The 19,812-nt window shown below is 39.2% G+C and overlaps 1 pseudogene; it reads left to right on the forward strand.

The window, feature by feature from the left end:
* The window catches only part of LOC102868307, an 88,911-nt pseudogene extending 72,289 nt beyond the window's left edge, over positions 1-16,622 (forward strand).
* The last annotated feature ends 3,190 nt before the right edge of the window (positions 16,623-19,812 follow it).

Here is a 19,812-nt window from a genome sequence, read left to right on the forward strand (position 1 = left end):
TTGTTTCTTGTAGTAATGTTTTGTAATTTTCTTGGAAAAGGTCCTTTGTACTTCTGGTTAAATTTATTCCCAAGTATTTAATCTTGTGATCAGCTATTGTGAAAGGTAAGAATCCCTCCTTCTGCGGAAAAGAATGTCTTAGTTAACATTGTTATATGCCATCAAGTCACCTACAACTCATAGAGACTCTGTGAAAAACAGATCTGAACCTTGACATATCCTGTCTCATTCTCATGATCTCTGACATGTTTGCGTCCATTATTACAGTCATTGGATCAATACATGTTGTTGAAGGTCTTCCTCTATTTCTCAGACCCTCCATATTTTCCCAGCGTGATGTCTTTTTCTAAGGACTTGCTTGTCTTGACAACATGTCCAAAGTATGTGAGAAGTTTCCCAACCTTGCCTCTGAGAAGCATCATGGTTGTACTTCCTCCAAGATAGATTTGTTTGTTCTTTTGATAGTCCAAGAGATATTCAGTATTGTTCTCCGACACCACAATTCAAAGGCCATAATTATTATTGACATCTTTATTCATTGTCCAACATTCAGATTTATAGGAAACAATTGAAAATGCCTTGAATTAGAACTGGCAAACTTTAGTAGTTAAACTGATGCCATTGATTTTTAGAACTTTGGAGAGGTTCTTGGCAGCAGATTTCCCCAATGCAACACATCTTTAGATTTCTTGACTATTGCTACCACGGGTGTTGCTTATGGATCCAAGAATAATGAAGTTGTTGGCAACTTTCATCATTTCTCCATCTGTTATGATGTTGCCTATTGGTCTTTTTGTGTGTGTGTGTGTGTGTTCTTGATGCTGAGATATAATCCATATTGAAGATTGTAGTATTTGATATAGTGTTTCAAATCCTCCTCACTTTCTGCAAGCTATCTTTTTCACCTACATAACACAGATTGTTGATGAGTCTTCCTCTAATCCTGCTACCACATTCTTCTCCATATAGTTCAGCTTTTCTAATGATTTTCTCATGATACAGATTCGATAGATATGGAGAAAGGCTATAACTTTAATGTACACCTTTCCTGACTTTAAGCCATGCAATACAGCCTTGTTCTGTTCAGACAACTGCTTCTAAGTTTGTGTAGGTTTCACATAAGCAGATTAATAATTTTGGGATTCCCATTCTTTTCAATGTTATTCTTAATTTGCTATGATCCATACAGTCAAATGTCTTTGCACAATCTAGAAAACATAAGTAAACATCTTTCTGTATTCTCTGCTTTCAATCAACACTCATTTGACAACAGCAATGATAACTCTTATTAGTCCATAATCCAGCTTGATTTTCTGGCAACTACCTGTCAATTTACTGTTCCAGTCATTTTTTCAGTAATTTTAGCAAGATTATACTTTTACGTGATATTTATGATATCATTCTATATTGTTTTCATTCTGTCTTAATTATTTTTTATTGGTGGCTAATTTTTAATATCGCATAAGCTTCCAGAACAACAACAACAACAACAAAAATCCATCTTAGAAGAAGTATATCCAAGATGCACTTGAGAAGTGCAACCAAGTGTCTTGAGAAGGATAGTGTAACTTTGTCACACTTTGAGCATATTGCCAGGAGGGAGTAACACTTTGAAAAAGACGCCATTCCTAGTAAATTAGAAAGAGGATGTTGCTGTTATGTCTCGCACAGTTGGAGCTGACTCATGGCTGGCCCTCCAGAGGGTGTCCAGAGGCTATGAACTTCATGGTAAGGGATTACCCATATTTCTTCCTAGGAGCAGCAGGTGGTTTTTAAACTATGCACCTTTGGGTTACTGGCACAAAGTAAAATCTAACCTAGTTAGATAGGGTCAGGTAATATGGCCTACTACTATCAGACATATTAAAACTTTTCTCATTATTTAATTCCAAAAACTTCTTAGCATTTTAGGTTAGAATAAGACCCCATTCTTTCAGTGGCAAGTTTGGTCTTAGGCATCTAGTGCTCCTATAACAGAAATGTTGTGAGTGGATTACTGTAACAAAGATTTGTTTTTTGGTTTTGTTTTTAGAAAGCTGGAAGTCCAAAAGCACTGCTTTGGAGTATTGATTCTTGAGAAGGCTTTCACTGTTTCTTGTATCATTTCAACATCTGTGGGTCTGAAGTTGCTTGAAGATCTCCACGTGTCTTTTCTTTCCTCTGTATCAGGGACATTCTCAGTGCAGAAACGTGGGCACAGAGCGTGCACTCTACTCCTAGTTCTTCTCCTTTAGTGGTACTGAGGATTCTCATTCTGTTCATTTTTTTCTCCTTTCATCTTTTATAAATTAGTAGACTCTGCATGTCAAACTCTAGGGAAACTCTTCTTACATTGGCTCAAGGCTTTGTCAGGATTAAGGGTGTTACATCTCACCTGTAATCTTTTTTACAACTAATTGGCCCACCATATCGTAAAGGATAATTTCTTAAGTATCAAATGACCAAGAACTAGAATCCGGACAAGCTGATCTATAATTTTGGGGAAATAATTCAGTCTCTGACAGCAGCACACCACTGATGAGTGTTCTTTTACCCAGCTGGGTGTTTCTAAACTGTACTGTATCCATCTACCTTTCCCACCTCTCTACACACCAAGGAACGAATAAAGGAGGGCCTGATGCTTGTTGTAGGACTTATTTATTAATTTCTTTATTCTTTCTCTATACTCTCCCTGGATTAAACAGAAATAATTTTAGCATAGATTACACTCCAACTTCGAGAAAACAAAACTCCTCCCAGCTGGAATAATAAACAATACCATAATGAAATGAAGATTAGAGTTGCCAAAAATTTAATTTTACTTGGATCTATAGTCAATACTCAATGGATATAGTAGTCAAAAGTATTGGACTGGGCAAATCTTCTTTCAAAGACTTCTTTAACATACAAAAGAGCAAGAATATCACATTAAAGAGAAAGGTGCAAAAAAAAAAAGAGATGAAGGTGCATCAGACTTGAGCCTAGGATTCTCATTCACTTCCTATATATGTAAATGTTAGACAATGAATAAAGGAGATCAAAGAAATTCCTTTGGAGTCAGATGCCTTTGAACTGTGAGGTTAGTAAATATTGAATATATTATTATTGAGAGAGCAAATAAATCTGTTTTGAAAAAAGTACAGCTAGAGTATTCCCTAGAAGCAAATATGAAGAGACTTCATCTTACATACTTGGGACATGTTAGCAGGAGGATCTAAAACCTGGAATAGGGTATGCTTTGAAAAGTAACTCAAAAGAAAAAGAAAAACAAACTAAAGGAAACTGACACTCATTTCCTTGGAGTTAGATGGAACGGACTCATGGCTGACCATCCACCCTCCAGTGAGTATGCCTGTAAGTCACACAGGAAGAAATCGCCTCTTTTCCTCTGGTGGAGTGACTGATGGACTCAAATTGGCAGAGAGACACCACTTTAGAGTCAGTGGCACAACTCTCTACAGAATACACCGTCAGGACCCCCTAAAATGGAAAAGTAGAGAGCCAGGGTAAAAGAGGAGACTTTCAAGGGAAGGATTTACACAACGATTGGAACAATGGCCTGAGCACAGCAACAACTGTGAGGCTAACACATGGGCAGCAAGGATTTAATCCTGTTCTGAAGAGGTTGCTATGAACCAGAGCCAACGCTGACAACAACATAGAGGCTTCTTGGAGGTCCTGGTAGTTCAGCTGCTAAACAAAAGGTCAGCAGTTCAATTCCACCAGTGACTCATTAAGAGAAAAGAATTGGCGTACTGCTCATTGAGTCAATTCTGACTCAGGGACCTTTTAGGACAGATAAGAATTGCCTGTTCCAGAGTTCCAGAGAGGAAATGGCCCCCAAGGCCATGGACATGTAATCGTACTGTCTCATCTTCCTCCTGGGAAACCTCTAGTGGGTTCCAACTCCTAACCTAGCAGAGCTCCTGGAAGGACTACAGTCTAGAAAGCCCTCTGGGGACAGTTCCAATCTGTCCTAAAGGGTCACTGTAAGAATCGACAGCGTCCACCACCACCACACACACATTTTCTTTTTAATTTTTTTATTATGATTTTTACAAAAGTTTACAGAAAACTTGGATTTCCATTCATTCACTGTTGCACATTTTCCTCCCTACCTTCCCCCCCCCCATTTTCATGATCCAATCAGAACTTTCATATATTAAAGAAGGGTATAAAATGATTCCTTTTAGTTTTTCCTAAATAAAAATCCTATTTTGAATAACAAAAACAAAATGAAAAACTAATTGCCATTGAGCCAGAATTGACTTACAACTGACCCTCCAGTGGCTTTTCAAAGGGTATAAATTGCAAGAGAGGAAATTGCCCATCTTTTTCCCTAGGAGCAGTTGATAGATTTGAACTGTCAGCTGCCTTTTGGCTGCCATCACAACCCCTAACCGATTAGGCCACCAGAGCTCTATCAATAACTAAACCTTAGTTAATGAAATGATACTTTTTAAAAAATATTTTCACTTTACATTTTTGCTGTAACAATTGTAACCCTAGAGTCAGAGGCTGAGTCAAGCTGACTTCTTGCTGCTGTTGTGCTCCCTTGAGTCAGGACTGACTCAGAGCTGACCCTCCAGTGGGTTTTCAGAGGCAGTAAATTGCTAGGGAGTTGATTGCTCATCTATCTCCCGTAGAGCAGCTGGCTGACTCGAACTGTATACTTTTGGGTTGACAGCCCAATTCCCTACTGCTGGAGGACCAGAGCTTACTTGGGCTAAGGAGGAAGAGTAAAGAGAAAAAACACGTTAACATTTCTCCAGACTTGCTCTTTGCCTAACTGTACTTGGTTTCTGCAGAAAGCTTTGTAGCATCTTCTACAGGACATGCTTTACCTGTTTAAAGAGCACCAGTCCTCTAGGGCTGTAGCTATGACTCTCCACTCTAAGCTACAGCAGCTTTGGGGTGAAACCTCTTCCTCCTTATTGCCACATTGAGTTTTCTTTTCCACAACAGGAGGGCTCCACTTCATGACTTCTCTATGTTCTTTCACCTGTAAGTGTAGAATTGGAAACCCAGAGCTCATTTTTCTACAGAGAAAGTGTTATAGCTGTTTTCTGGTCCATAGGTCAACGCACAGTGGCCCTTTCAAACCCCTAGAACAGGTAATGAATTTTCCTTTGGTTTCTTTCATTTATTACAGAATGTCAGTGTTGAATGGATTTTAGAACATTCTACTATCTATAAGGATAACTGAGTTCTAGCCCACTGTCTGAAAACGCACCACATTCTGTTTACATCAGATCCTAAGTAGGGGCCTGTGGTCTATCAGGGAAACGGAGTCACTTGCTTTTTATTCTTTAGAGAAGAAATCTGAATTTAAAAAAAAGTTTTGGATTTGTCTACTTAAAAAGAGAAAACAAGGCATTTTTAAAAAGTGGTTTACCTGTAAGGATATAAATATCTTAATCTACAAAAGCAAAATCAAAGAAGCTTACAAAGGATAAAGGAGAGGGAGGCAGGGTGTGTTTATGTGAGTGTGTATTGATTTACCTCAAGAAAATGATTCACATGGAGGCTGCAAAGTCCCAAGTACATAATTTAGACATCCGGCTAGAGGATTCTTCTGACTCATAGCCATAGGCATTGCCATGGATTGAATTGTGTCCCCCAAATATAAATGTATGACTTTGTTATACACATGTAAGGATGTAATGTAGTAGCTGTATAATGATACCTGTGAACTGATAAAACAAATAGATGTAAAAAGATTAAAAGTGGAATGTTTTTGTTGTTGGATGTCATTAGTTCAGTATGACTCATAGCAACTCTGTGAACAACAGATCTGAACCCTGTCCTAGTCTGTACCATCTTCATAATTTCTGACATATTTGAGCCCATTTGCTACAGTCACTGTGGTAATCCATCTGGTTGAGGAGCTTCCTCTCTTTTGTCGACCCTCCACCTTTCCAAGCATGATGTCCCTTTCCAAGGAAGAATAGACTCTCTTGGCAACATGCCCAAGGTATGTGAGATGAAGCTTTATCATCTTTGCCTCCAAAGAGCACTCTACCTGCACCTTCTCCATGACATATTTGTTCTTTTGGCAATCCATGGGATATTCAGTACTCTTCTTCAATACCACAGGTCAAAGACACCAATCCTTCTTCTGTTATCTTTATTCATTGTCTGGCTCTCAGATGCATAGAAAGTGATTGAAAAGACTATAGCCTAAATCAGGGACACCACACTGACATCATGACTTTCAGGAATTTGGAGAGGGCCCTGAATGCAGACTTTCCTAATATTGTATGTCTCCTGAAGTCCTGACTGCTGGTACCAATGGTGTTAATTGTGGATCCTAATTAAATCTTTTCTTCATCTATCATGATGTTGCCTATAGGGCTAGTAGTGAGAATTTTTTCCTTGACATAGAGATGCAATCTTTATTAAAAGCTACAGTCTTTGATCTTCTGCAGCAAGCATTTCAAGTCCTCCTTACTTTTTAACAAACTTGTAACATCTACATAAAGTATATCATTGATGAATCCTCCTCCTGTCCTGATGCCACATTCTTCTTCAGAGAGTTCAGCTTCTCAAAGGATTTGCCTAGCATATACATAGAATTGGTATGGAGAGGGGATAAAACCTTGGTGCACAATTTTCTTAATTTTAAACCATATTCTCTTGCTTTGTTTACACAACAGCCTGTTGACCTAGGCTTGTCTTGGGATTCCCATTCTCAACTTTAGTCATAGTTATGATGCCTTTGCATGATTAATAAAGCAGAAGTAGATATCCTTTTATTATTCTGTTAGCAATCATCTATATAATATTAGCAATAACATCCCTGGTGCTATGGTCTCATCTAAGTCCAGTTTGAACTTCTGATAGTTTTCTGTCTCTGCTCTAGCCATTTTTGGATGATTTTTAGTGATATTTTATTTGCATATGATATTGGTTGATAATTCCCACATTCTGTTGGATCATCTTTGTTGGGAATGAAACTAAATATGAAGATCTTCCAGTCAATTGGCCAGACAGTTGTCTTCCAAATTTCCTAGAATAGACTGATGAGCACATCCAGAGCTACATCTCTTAGTTGAAACATTTCAATTGATATCCCAATGATTCCTGGGGACTTATTTCCTGCCAATGCCTACAGTGAAAGAAACTTCAACTTCTTTTATTACTAATAGAACATAATCATATACTACTTCCTGAAGTATTTCAATGTCAGTCAATTCTTTTTGATACAGTGACTCTGCGAATTCCCTCCATCTCCTTTTTTTGTTTGTTTTCCCTCCACCTTCTTTTCATTCTTTCCATACTGCCTCTCAGTATTGCAACTTGGATAATGAATTTGCTTTTTAGTTTTTTCAGCTTGAGAAAGTGGCATTGAACAATCCTTAATCCCATCACAGCCCTACGTGGAGTTAAGTTTCTCATGAGTTGAGACTTTCTATATCACTAGAGATAAACGTGATGGAAAGCTATCTCTCAGTCCCACCAAGAAAGAGTGTCCAGGAGTGGAGTTTGTCCTTTTGGATGTCAGTTCCTGTTTAAGGAAGCTCTTGGAGAAAGTCAGGGCACATGGAGATCTCTAAGGAATGCCTGGCCTACAGACTGTGAGGGAAACAGAACTTTCCTCTAAACAGGCTTCCAGAACAGGCCTTTTCATAGAGTTTGTTGTTGTTATTGTTGTGTACTATTGAGTTGGAATTGACTCATAACTGACCCTCCACTGGCTTTTCAGAAGCAGTAAGTCACTGGGAGGAGATATCTTATCTTATCCTGTGGAGACCAGGGAGAGCTGGGTAATTACTAAAAATGATAGAAGAGGAATTGATGCCTTTGTTGGAGAAGAGTATTGAAGATACTGTGGACCACCAAAAGAACAAACAGATCTGTCCTGGAGAAGATGAAAACAAGATGCTCCTTGGAGGCAAGGATTTTGAAGCTCTGTCTGATATACTTTGGGCACATTGCCAGGAGGGCAACATCCTTAGAGAGGGACAGCATGCTTGGAAGGGCGAAGGCATACAGCACAAGAGAGAAAGACCCTTGATGAGATGGATTAACTCAGTAATTGGGGTAGTAGGGGTAAGTGTACTGGAAATAATAAAATTGGTACAGATAGAGCAGAGTTCAGAGCTGTTATATACAGGGTCGCTATGATTTGCAAAGGACTCAATGGCATATAACAATATCCTGTGACGCAGCTAGTAGATTTGACCATATACTTTTGAATTGGCAGCTCAACTCCTTACGACTAGCTACCCGAGCTCCCTCTATGTGCTATAGTGGAGAGAATATAAAGTTCCTGCTTCTATGGACCCAATAGAGATTCTGAATGTTTCTTCATTTGTCCATTCAGCAAAGAGGACTTTACTCCTGAGGAATTCAAAAGCAAGTGGAGATACAGCTTTGTGAAAACTTAGTACAGGAAGACCCACAGTAATAGAGTTGTATAAAGGGCATAGAGAGAGATCAGTTGGCCTAGTGGGCACAAAGTGACGCTACCAAGCCAAAGGTGGGTGACTCTAATCCGCGGCCCTCAGGCCTGTTTTCAATTGTTTTTGGTGAAATATTCTTTTAGGTGGTATAGCCCTGGTGTGTCCACTTGCCGAACAGAGGTAGCTCATGGTTGCTGTGAAGCTGAACACTGTGACACTAATGTGTCAAATGTGAGAAAGGTTACCCATGGTGGCCAGTGTTTGGTGGAGCTCCCCGATTAAAACAAGCTCGGGAGCAGGAGTGACATCCACTTCCATAATAGCTTGCCTCTGGAAACCCTATGAACCTGGAGAGAGGATGAAAGTTGTACAAGTGTCCAGGTGTTTTGTTCATAGGGTCGATACGAGTCGCCTCAGACTTGACGGCACTTAACAACAAAATAAAGTTCTCTAAGTACATGTGATAATTGTGTTTATAATTTTTCATCTTTGGTTATGATCAAGATTGCACATCAAACTCTTCAAAGAATCTTCCTGAAACAACTTACTTAACTAGATATATTTAGCATATATGTATCAAGTTAGGCAAATTTGATACAGCTGTTCGATAAGATATACATATCAGGGCCTCCAAAGATGAGGACTATGTTGTTCTTGTATGCCGTTGAGAAGAGCCGCCTGTAGCTGACCCTCCAGTGGGTTTTCAGAGGCAGTAAATCTCATGAGAGAAGACTGCCCATCATTTTTCTGCGAAGCAGCTTGCGGTTTTGAACCATGTGCTTTTGGGATTGCGGAGCACCTTCTTACCACTAGGCCACCACAAGGACTGTGTAGATACATGGACAGCAGAACCACACCGACATCCACAGAACTAACGTTCACAGAGATGCGTTTGAAGGGGCCCAGAACATGTGGCAATGTTCTGCCATAAGGTAGAAAGGATAAAGCCTTTGGAACCAGATGATGTATTGGAATCAGACTTAGCTCTTCCTTAGTTAAATAACCTTGAGTATGATACCTGTACAATGTTTCCATCCAAAAAGATTGTGGTGTAGAAAATTCCTAGCACAGTTTGAACTTTAGTATTCACTCACAGTAGGTCATATAACAATGGCTACCTTGTGCTGCTATCAATGCATTACCTTTTATGCATGTTATTACTTCACAAAATGACCTTGTAGTTTCTCTCATTGCTGTTGATTTAGAATCTGCACGTCGCTGTCTTTCCCATGGGCATTCAGAGACTGTAAATTGCAAGAGAGGAGATTGCTCATCTCTCTTATGAGGGAGATTTGACTCCCCAGAGAGGTGACACTTTGAAGGTTAGCAGCACAATTCCCTATGGACTTTCCCACCAGAGCTCCCCAGCCTTATACTTGCTATGCATCTGGAAGTTGGACAGTGAATAAGGACTACAGAAGAAGAATCTATGCCTTTGAGTGGTGGTGCTAGAGAAAAGTATTAAATATCCCATGAACTGCTATAAGATCAAATAAATATATCCTGGAGAGAAGATAGCCTACATGTTCTTTAGAAGGAAAGATGGTGAAACTTTTTGAAATGTATTTTTGGTATGTTGTTAGGAGGGGAAAAGAGATCATGCTTGGCAAAGCGGAGGGTCGGCAAAGGAGGGGAAGACTCTGGATTGACACCGTGACTCTAACAATGGGCTCTGGTGTGAGGAGTTGATGAGGATGGCACAGGATAGCGCAGGTTTCAGATCTGATGTTCGTAAGATCACTATGAGTCAGTCGTACTTTACTCGATGGCATCTAACAGTAACCATCGTGTTTTATAGATGATCAGAAGGAAGGTAAAGGAAGTCAAACATCTGTTAAGTGATTTAGAAGAGACTCAAATAAATTTTATCATCCTTTTTCAAAGTTAATGCTGTTAAGGTTTACATAATTGCATAATTAAATAATCATGCTTTATATTGAGATCTAAGGCACTCTTGACCAAGCCATGGTATTTTTCAATTACCTTATATGCATGCAAAAGCTAGACAATGAGTAAGGAAGACAGAGGAAAAATTTAGTTATGAGGCTGGCAAAGAATATGTAATATACCATAATAGTAACAGCAACAACCACCACAACAAAAAGAATACAAATGTCATTTAGTTTATTATGTAAGTTGATTAAGGATCTCATAACCTAACATTTAAATGTATATTATTAAATATATGTCTATTAGTTAAGATTTGAAGTGTAAAATTGTCTTTTTCTCACTCAAAATGCCACCAGAGCTCCGTTTCCCCCTCTCTGAACTAGTTTCACTGACAAGTTATTGCTATAATGCTGGATGATTTCATTTCTTGACAGTAGATGGCGCTGGTGATTATAAAAAGAGCCCAGGGTGACAGCATTGTCTCTTTTTTTTTTTTTAAATGGAAAGAAAGTAAAATTTTTGTTCCATCAAAGGATTGAAATTAAGGGTTTGTAACTGCTATGTAATTGAGCGGGATACAAACAGCCTCCGTGAATTTTGTGTGGGACTCTGGGAAGCCTGCTGAGCTATTTGTAAAATTTCATTACCTGGAGTAAGACCAAATTACAGTAAAACGTAATTACTCTGAAAACAAAGAGATTTACGAGGTAAGTTGAGGGGTTTTTTTGTTTGTTTGTTCTCCTTTTGGCAGGAAAAATTTCGTTCTCTGCACGACCATTTTAGGAAGTGGTGAGTACGGCACGTATGTGTGCTGAGCGCTGGGAAAACAGTCTTAGTGACTAGGCTGAGAGAGTCTCTAGCGATTTCAATCCACTAGCACTTCTACAGGAGAAAGAAAGTTTCCTTCCATTTCAAGTTACAACCTCCGAAACCCAACGGAGGGCCTCTATGAGTCAGAACTGACTCAACAATGTTGGAGGGGTTTGTGTGTGTCTGGTGGTAGAGTTGATAGGGAGTTGTGCTACTAATCCAAAGGCTGGTGGTTCAGATCCACCAATGTCTCTTTGGGAGACACGTGCGTTTACTTCTTGCACTATTTAAAGCACTGGAACCTTGATGGATGGTTAGCTATCAGTCCGTTCTGACTCAATGGCAATGGGGTTAAGTTACAGACATGCAAAAGAGCAAATAAATCTGTCTTGGAAGAAGTGATTCTTACAGGCAAGAATAGTGAAACTTCATCTCACTTATTTGGGCATGTTGTCAGGAGACAGCAGTCTTTGAAAAAAATGACTTTATATTTAGTATATAAGAGGGTCAGTGAAAGAGAGGAAGTTTTCAAAGAGATGATTTGCTACTGGAGAGGATGACGGGAAATTGGAACTCTCTCTGACACTGCTGGTTGCTTGTAACATGGTATAACCACTCTATAAGACAGTTTGGTGTTTCTTGAAAGAGCTGAACATCGAAAGACAGGATAATGATAGACATAGATCAATTGTAATTAATTATGTAACATAAAATGTATATGAATGATGTATGAAACACAATGTGAATGATTGTCTAAAATACAAAGCACATGATTGAAAGACAATGTATATGAATAATTGCATGCAAATCAACAAAAATACTATAAAAGTATGCAAGTCTAAGTGAAGTCTATATTAAATGTTAAAAAATTGAGATAGACTTGAGTCTGGAGGAGATTGATAAGATGGGATAGGATAGGGCAAAGTTTAGATCTGTTGTTCATAGGGTGACTATAAGTCATAGGTGACCCAACAGACCCTAATTGCAACAAAAAATTATATATATATATATTCTCTTTGTTCTCACCCCCTTCCCACCTCCTCAGTTCTGAAGGTAGTGTGATGGTGTATAAAATAAAGCAAAAAGCAAAAGTACCCAACAAACCAAACAACAAAACCATGAGATCTCTGAGTAAGTTATTTAATTTCTCAGGATATAAGTTTCCCATCTATAAAACTGAACCATCTCTTGCATAAGTCACAGGCTTATTACAAGAACAAATGGCAATAATGCAGCAGAAATATCTTGAGAACTGCAATGTAGTATCATTCCAAAATGGCTAGGTCAGTACATTGACAGAGAATGGCCAGAACTTCAAGCAGGATTTAGAAGAGATCATGGCACTTCATATATCATTGCTGACATCAGGTGGATCTTGGCTAAAAGCAGAGAATATCAGAAGAATCTCTACCTGTGTTTTATTGACTATGCAAAGACATTTGACTCTGTGGATCATAACAAACTATAGGTAACATTGAGGAGAGAATGGGAAACCTAGAACCTTAAATTGTGCTCATATGAAATCTATACCTAGGCCAAGAAACTGTTGCCTGAATGGATTAAGGGAACACCCTTGTTGTTGTGTACTGTTGAGTCGAAACTGACCCATAGCTGACTTTTCCATGGGTTTTCAGAGGCAGTTAATTGCACAGGAGATTACCCATCCTTCTGTGGAGCAGCTGGTGGCCTCAAACTGCATGCCTTCGAGATTGAAGTGCAGTTTCTTGCCACTAGGTTACCAGAGCGCCACATGGTTTAAAATCAGGAATATATCCTGTTTTCATACCTATTCGATCTATATGCTCAGCAAATAATTTGAGAAGCTGGACTCTGTGAAGAATGTGGCATACGGATCAGAGGAAGATTCATTAACAATCTGCCTTATGTAGATGGCACAACCTTGTTGTGCTTGTTGAAAGTGAGAAGGGTTTGAAATTTTTGCTGCAAAAGACTAAGAACTAGCTGTATTTGGCTGTATTTATTCCATAGACTAGGCCATCTAGGATTGATCTCATTTTGTATGGGTTTGGGCTTTACTCCCAGGTCTCTGATCCACTTTGTATCCTCCTTTGTCTTTGTCCAGCTCTCTGATGCATACATAACAAGTGATTGCAAAGACCATGGCCTGTACCAGACACACCTTAGTCTCCAGAGAGACACCGTTTCTCTTGAGTACTTTATAGAGGTCCCTAACAGCAGACTTTCCCATCGCAATACGTCTTTTAATTTCCTGGCTACTGGTGCCAAGAGTGTTGATTTGTGGAGCCAACCCTACTAAAGCTATGAACAATCTCAATCTCTTCACCATCCATCCTGATGCTGCCAGTTGGTCCAGTGGTGAGAATCTTTCTCTTCTTTACATTGAGCCTCAGTCCATATTGAAGGCTGCAGTCCTTGACCCTCTGCAGCAAGTGCATGAGGTCCTCCTCAGTTTCAAAAACCAGGGTTGTGTCATCTGCGTAACACAGATTGTTTATAGATCTTCCACCAATCCTGATGCCACATTTCTCCTCATAGAGCCCTGCCTCTTGGATAATCTGCTCTGCATACAGGTTGAAAAGGTGTGGAGACAGGATGCATCCCTGGTGTACACCCTTCCCAATTTTTGAACCATGCAGTGTTTCCTTGCTCTTTTCTGATTATTGCCTCTTGGTTCAAGTATAAGTTTCACATTAGCACGATCAAGTGTTCTGGGATTCCCATTCTTCTCAGAGACAGCCACAGTTAGTTATGGTCCATACAGTCAAACGCCTTTGCATAATCAATGAAGCACAGATAGACATTCCTCTGGTACTCCCTGTTTTCAGCCAATATCCATCTAACATTAGCTACAATATTCCTAGTACCATGACCCCCCAGCATAAGAAACTGTTAGCAGCTGATTAATCTAGAATCACAGGAACCAAGGAAACTTTAGACATAAGGTGTCATATCAAGGGCTGGACAATGGGAGATAGGTGATGAAGGGAGTGGGGAGAAGTGGAGGGGTATCTTGATGGATGGCAGAGCAAAGAAATAAGTGGGTCAAGACACTTGTGCCAAGAGCAGGGACAACACTGAAACTAATGGTTAATTCCACAATAAGGGATGTATTTTCACTTTTTCTGTAAAACGCTTATCTGTTGGATACTTCTCTAGATCTGAACATTCAGATTGACATACACTAGAAGAAGGATTGGCCATCCACTTCCAAAATAACAGGCCTCTGAAAACCCTATGTATGCACCATTTGCAATAGCCAACCATAAGATAAAATACTTGGGAATAAACCTAACTAGAAACACTAAAGACTTTTATAAGAAAAACTAAAAAACTCTATTACAAGAGGCCTAACTAAATGCAAAAAAATATTACCTGTTCATGGAGAAGACTCAACATAGTGAAAATTATAATCCTGCCAAAAGCAATCTGCAAGTTCAATGCAATCAGAATAGAGATGATAAATTCATTCTTCAAGTGGGTAGCAAAGGCAATTTTCAGTTTTGCTTGGAAAAGGAAGCAATCCCACTAGTTCTTCTAAAAAAGCAAAATAAAATTGGAGGCATCTCATTTCCTGATCTCAAAAGTCACTAAACAGCTTTAGTAATCTAAACAGCATAGTACTGGGACATTAGCAGACATTCAGATCAATGGACTAATATCTAAAATACAGAAATCAACCCACCAGCCGATGGTGAACTGATATTTGACTAGCTAATAAACCCATTCAGTGGGGAACCTACAGCCTCTTTGCCAAATGATGCTGGCAAAAATGGACATTTGCCTGGAGAAAACAGAATCAACCATACACAAAAACCAACTCAAAGTGGATCAGAGCCCTAGGAATAAAACCTCAAATCATAAAGCTCATGAGAGACAAAATTGGAACAAACTTAGAAGCACTGGCTTATGGCATAGATAGGCTTGTGAACACGGCCTGAAATGCACAACCTGGAGAAGACTGAAGAATGGGACCTTTGTAAAATCAAATCATTGTGAATCAAAAACTTTCTCCAGTAGGGTGAAGAGAAAGCCCACAGATCTGGAAAAAAATTTGGATAAGAGTCTCAAACTCAGAGTTTACAGAATACTATAGGGCCTCCACAAGAGAAAAGACTGATAATTAACAAATGTGCAAAAGAAGTGAAGAGACTCATCACAAAGGATGGCATTCATATAACTAAGAAACACAGAAGGAAATGTTCAAAATCACTAGCAATCAGAAAGACACAAATTAAAACAACAATGAGATACAGTAGCAAATTTCAACAAAACAGCAAACAAGAAAAGCTGGAAAGGATATGGAGAGATTGGAACTCTTGCTGATAGGATTGCAAAATGGTTCAAGAGCTATGGAAGGCAACTTGACATTTCCTTGAAAAAAGCTGAACATAGAAATCCCATAAGACCAATTATCCACTGCTAGAAATATACCCTAAGGAAATTGGAACTGAGATATGAATGGACATTTGTACATCTATATTCATAGCAATGTTATTCACCATAGCAAGAAAATAGAAGCAGTCCAAATGCTAATCAACAAATAAATAGACTAAGAAATTGTGATACATTCATGCAATGGAATACTATTGAAACAGTAAGGAGCAATGATTTAATAAAATACTATATAACTTAAGAGAGTCTAGAGTCTTCATGTTGCATGAAGTATCTCAGTCACATAAAGACAAATATACAAGAATGATGTCACCTGTGTTTTATTGACTATGCAAAGACATTTGACTATATGGAACATAAATTATAACTAACATTGAGCAGAATAAGAATTTCAGAACACTTAATAAGGCATAAAAAAGGTCTATTCTCTACCTAGACCAAGAAGCTGTTGTCAGAATGTACCAAGAGAACACTGCATGATTTAAAATGATAAAAAAGGTGTTCAGGTGCTTCTGGAAGAACTGTCACATCGGCCACGCAAGGAGAACTCCAAGTCCAGTTCAAACTTATGTTGGTGGGTGATGGTGGCACTGGACAGATGACCTTTGTGAAACTTCATCTGACTCGTGATTTTGAGAAGTATGTAGCCATCTTGAGCTTGGAGGTTCATCCCCTCGTGTTCCACAGCAACAGAGGACTTATTAAATTCAATGTGTGGGATATAGCTGGGAACAAGAAATTTGGGGGACTGATAGATGCCTATTCTGTCCAAGCCCAGTGTGCCATCATGTTTGATGTAGCATCGAGATGTTACCAACGGGGATGGGATCTTGTATGAGTACGTGAAAACATCCACAATGTGTTGTGTGGCAACAAAGTGGATATTAAAGACAGGAAAGGTGAGACAAAAAAAAAAATCATCATTTTACATAGAATAAGGGATCCTCAGTAATATGGCATCTCTGCCAAAAGTAACTTCAACTTTGAAAAGCCTTTCCTTTGACTTGCCAGCAAACTAACTGGAGACCCTAACCTGTAGTTCGTTTCCCTGCCTGCCCTTGCCCCACCAGAAGTTGTCCTGGACCAAGCTTGGACAGCACAATATGAGCACGATTTAGAGGCTGCACAGATTCTCATCTCCTGGATAAGGATGATGACCTGTGAGAGAATGAGGCTGCAGCCCAGCATCAGACATCTAGTTTTACAGGCAACTGTCTTGTGATACCAGTGGTGGTGCATTTTTGCCACTTTATTAAATATCTAGCTAATCAGAACCTGTGCTAATCTTTGAAATAGACTGGAGGAGGTGAGTGAGTTTTGGAGTGAGTGAGGTAGTTAAAAAAAACCCATAATCTTTATGGACCTGCATATTTAACTCTTTTGGAATGTAGTTGTTTACATCTTGAGTTTCAAATATGAGACTTCTATAGTCACATCACAAAAAGGAAAAAAGAAAAAAGGAAAGGTGTTCATCATCAGGGCTGTATCCTTTCTCCATATCTACTCCATCTATATGCTGAGAAAATTTGAGAAGCTGGGCTTTATGAAAAAGAGTGTGACATCAGGCCAGAGAAAGACTCATCAACTCCCTACATTAAGCAGATGACAAAACTTTGCTTGCTGAAAGAGAGAAGGACCTGAATCAATTGCTGCAGAGGATCAAGTACTGCATCCCTCAAGATGGATTATGTCTAAATATCAAGAAAACAAATATCCTCATCATTGGTCCAATAGGCAACATTATAATATATGGAGAAAATATTGAAATTGTCAACGATTTCATCTTCTTGGATCCACAATCAGCACCGTTGGTACCAGCAGACAGGAGATCAGGAGACATATAGCATTGGGAAAGTCAACTGTCAGGGATTACTCCAAAGTCCTAAAGAGGAAGAATATTATCTTAAAGACTAAAGTGTACCTGATTCAAGCCACAATCTTTCCAACACCTTTGAAGAATCTTAATAAGGATGTGTCTGAATAACATTCACCTGACAATGAATAAGGATGTCAGGTGAAGAATTGATGCCTTTGAGTTGTGGTGTTGAAGAATAGTGCTGAATATTCCATAGACTGCCAAAAGCAAATAGATATTTTGCAGAAAGTGAAACTAGAATTCTCCTTGGAGACAAGTATGATGAAGATTTATCTCACATATTTTAGGCAGTTGTTATGAGAAGCTATTCCTTGGAAAGGGATACCAGACTTGGAAATGTGGAGGATAAGCAAAGTGGAAGAAGTCTCTCAAAGACATGGATTTATGCAGTCAAATGTGTTGAAGATGATAGATGGCACGCAAGAAGACAGGATTCAGATCTGTTGCTCATAGGGTCACTGTGAGCTGCACAGGACTCAATGGTACTTACCACAACATACCAATTATAACAGCAGATTTAAACAACAGTTATTTGATACTGGATACTGTTTTATTTTACTGCACAAAGGTTTGCTATGAGCAGTGCTGTGAATCCAAATGCCATACCTCCCTGGCAGTTTAAGTTCAGCAGTGGCTCCACATTAAAAAAATGAGCAATTTTCTTCCATTCAGTTGACAGTCTCAGAAAAACCACTGACATGTCAATTAGGTTTTTAATAACAAGATTTTGAATAGACTCAAATATACTGCACATATGTAAGTGAAAAAGGAAATAATCCTAATTGTGTCTATAGATGTTTAATTATTCCTTTAAAAGTATTCAAAATAAAGGGAGCTCTGGTGGCCTAGTGTCAAGACGCTGCACTGCAATCCCAGAGGTACATGGTTCAAATCCACCAGGTGCTCTGCTGGAGAAGGAGGGGGCAATCTCCTCCTGTACCAGTCAGATCTGATTTGACGGTACACTTAAAAATAATACAATAAAAATGAAAAAAAAGTATTCAAAATAAGGCAAAGTATTTTTCAAAGGTTAATTTAAAGAAAGTAGTTGTTATGTGCCATCGAGTCGCTTATTACTCATACCGACCCTATGTACAAGATCCCTAATCCCTTCTCTATCCTGTGCCAACTTGTCTCTGACACACCTACTCTCATTACTGCAATCATGGAATCGATCCATCTCATTGAGGGTCTTCCTCTCTTGCGCTGTCTTTCCACCCTCCCAAACATGATGTCCCTCCCAAGGACTAGTTCCTCCTTGCAACATGCCCAAAGTATGTCAGACAAAGCTACAGAGTCCTTGTCTCCAAGGAGCAGCCTGATTTCACCTTCTTAAGGACAAACCTGTTTGTTCTCCTAGCAGTACATGGAATATTCAATACTCTTCTCCAGCACCACAGCTCAAAGTCATTCATTCTCTTTTTATCATCCCTAGTCACTGTTCAGCTCTCAGACGCAGAGCACACAATTGCAAAGACTATGATCCAGATCAGGCACATCTTAGTCTCCAGCCTGGCGTTGTTGCTCTTCAGTACTCTGGAGAGGTCCCTCACAGCTGACTTCCCCAATGCAATTCATCTCCTGATTTCATGGCTGCTGTTACCAAGAGTGTTGATTGTGGAACCAAGAAAATTAGAACTGTTAACAATCTCATCTCTTCATCATCTACAATGATGCTTCCAATTGGCCCAGTGGTGAGGATCTTTGTTTTCTTGATGTTGATCTTCAATCCATATTGGAGGCTGCAGTTCTTGACCTTCTATGGCAAGCGTTTCAGGTCCTCCTCAGTTTCAGCAAGCCGAGTGTCATCTGCATAATGCAGGTTGTTGATGACTCTTCCACCAATCCTGATGCCAAATTCCTCCTCATACAGCCCAGCGTCTCCGATGCTCTGTTCTGCATATAGATTGAAAAGGTATGGAGACAGAATACATCCCAGGCAGACACCTTTCTCGATTTTGAACCATGTAGTGTCTCCTTGCTCTCTTCTGATGACTGCCTCCTGGTTCAAGTATAGGTTTCACATAACAACAATCAAATGTTCTAGGATTCCCATTCTTCTCAGAGTCAGTCACAGCTTGTTGTGATCCACATAGTCAAATGTTTTTGCACAGTCAATGAAACACAGATAGACATTCCTCTGGTTCTTTGCTTTCTGACAAGATCCATCTAACATTAGCTATAATATCTCTAGTACCACGACCTCTTCTAAACCCAGCCTGCACATTTGGCACAAATGAATTTAACTTTTAAAAAGAGAAATAAATGATGAGAAAAGGGACTATTCAATCATAGAAGGAATGTTTAGTTTAATATCCATTTGTCCAGAAAAGTAAATAAAATAACACTTGAATACAAAGTATTTATGTTAACAGAGGGAGTATATTACTTCTTCACTACCAGGCGGTATTCACTGGCTCTTCCTTGGTGACAGGGTGTGTCTGTGTGTGAAGGTGATGTTATTGTACCGTAGAGTCA

The sequence above is a fragment of the Elephantulus edwardii genome, unplaced genomic scaffold (assembly GCF_000299155.1).
Source record: "Elephantulus edwardii isolate Elephantulus edwardi_28Jun2011 unplaced genomic scaffold, EleEdw1.0 scaffold00019, whole genome shotgun sequence".
NCBI lineage: Eukaryota > Metazoa > Chordata > Mammalia > Macroscelidea > Macroscelididae > Elephantulus > Elephantulus edwardii.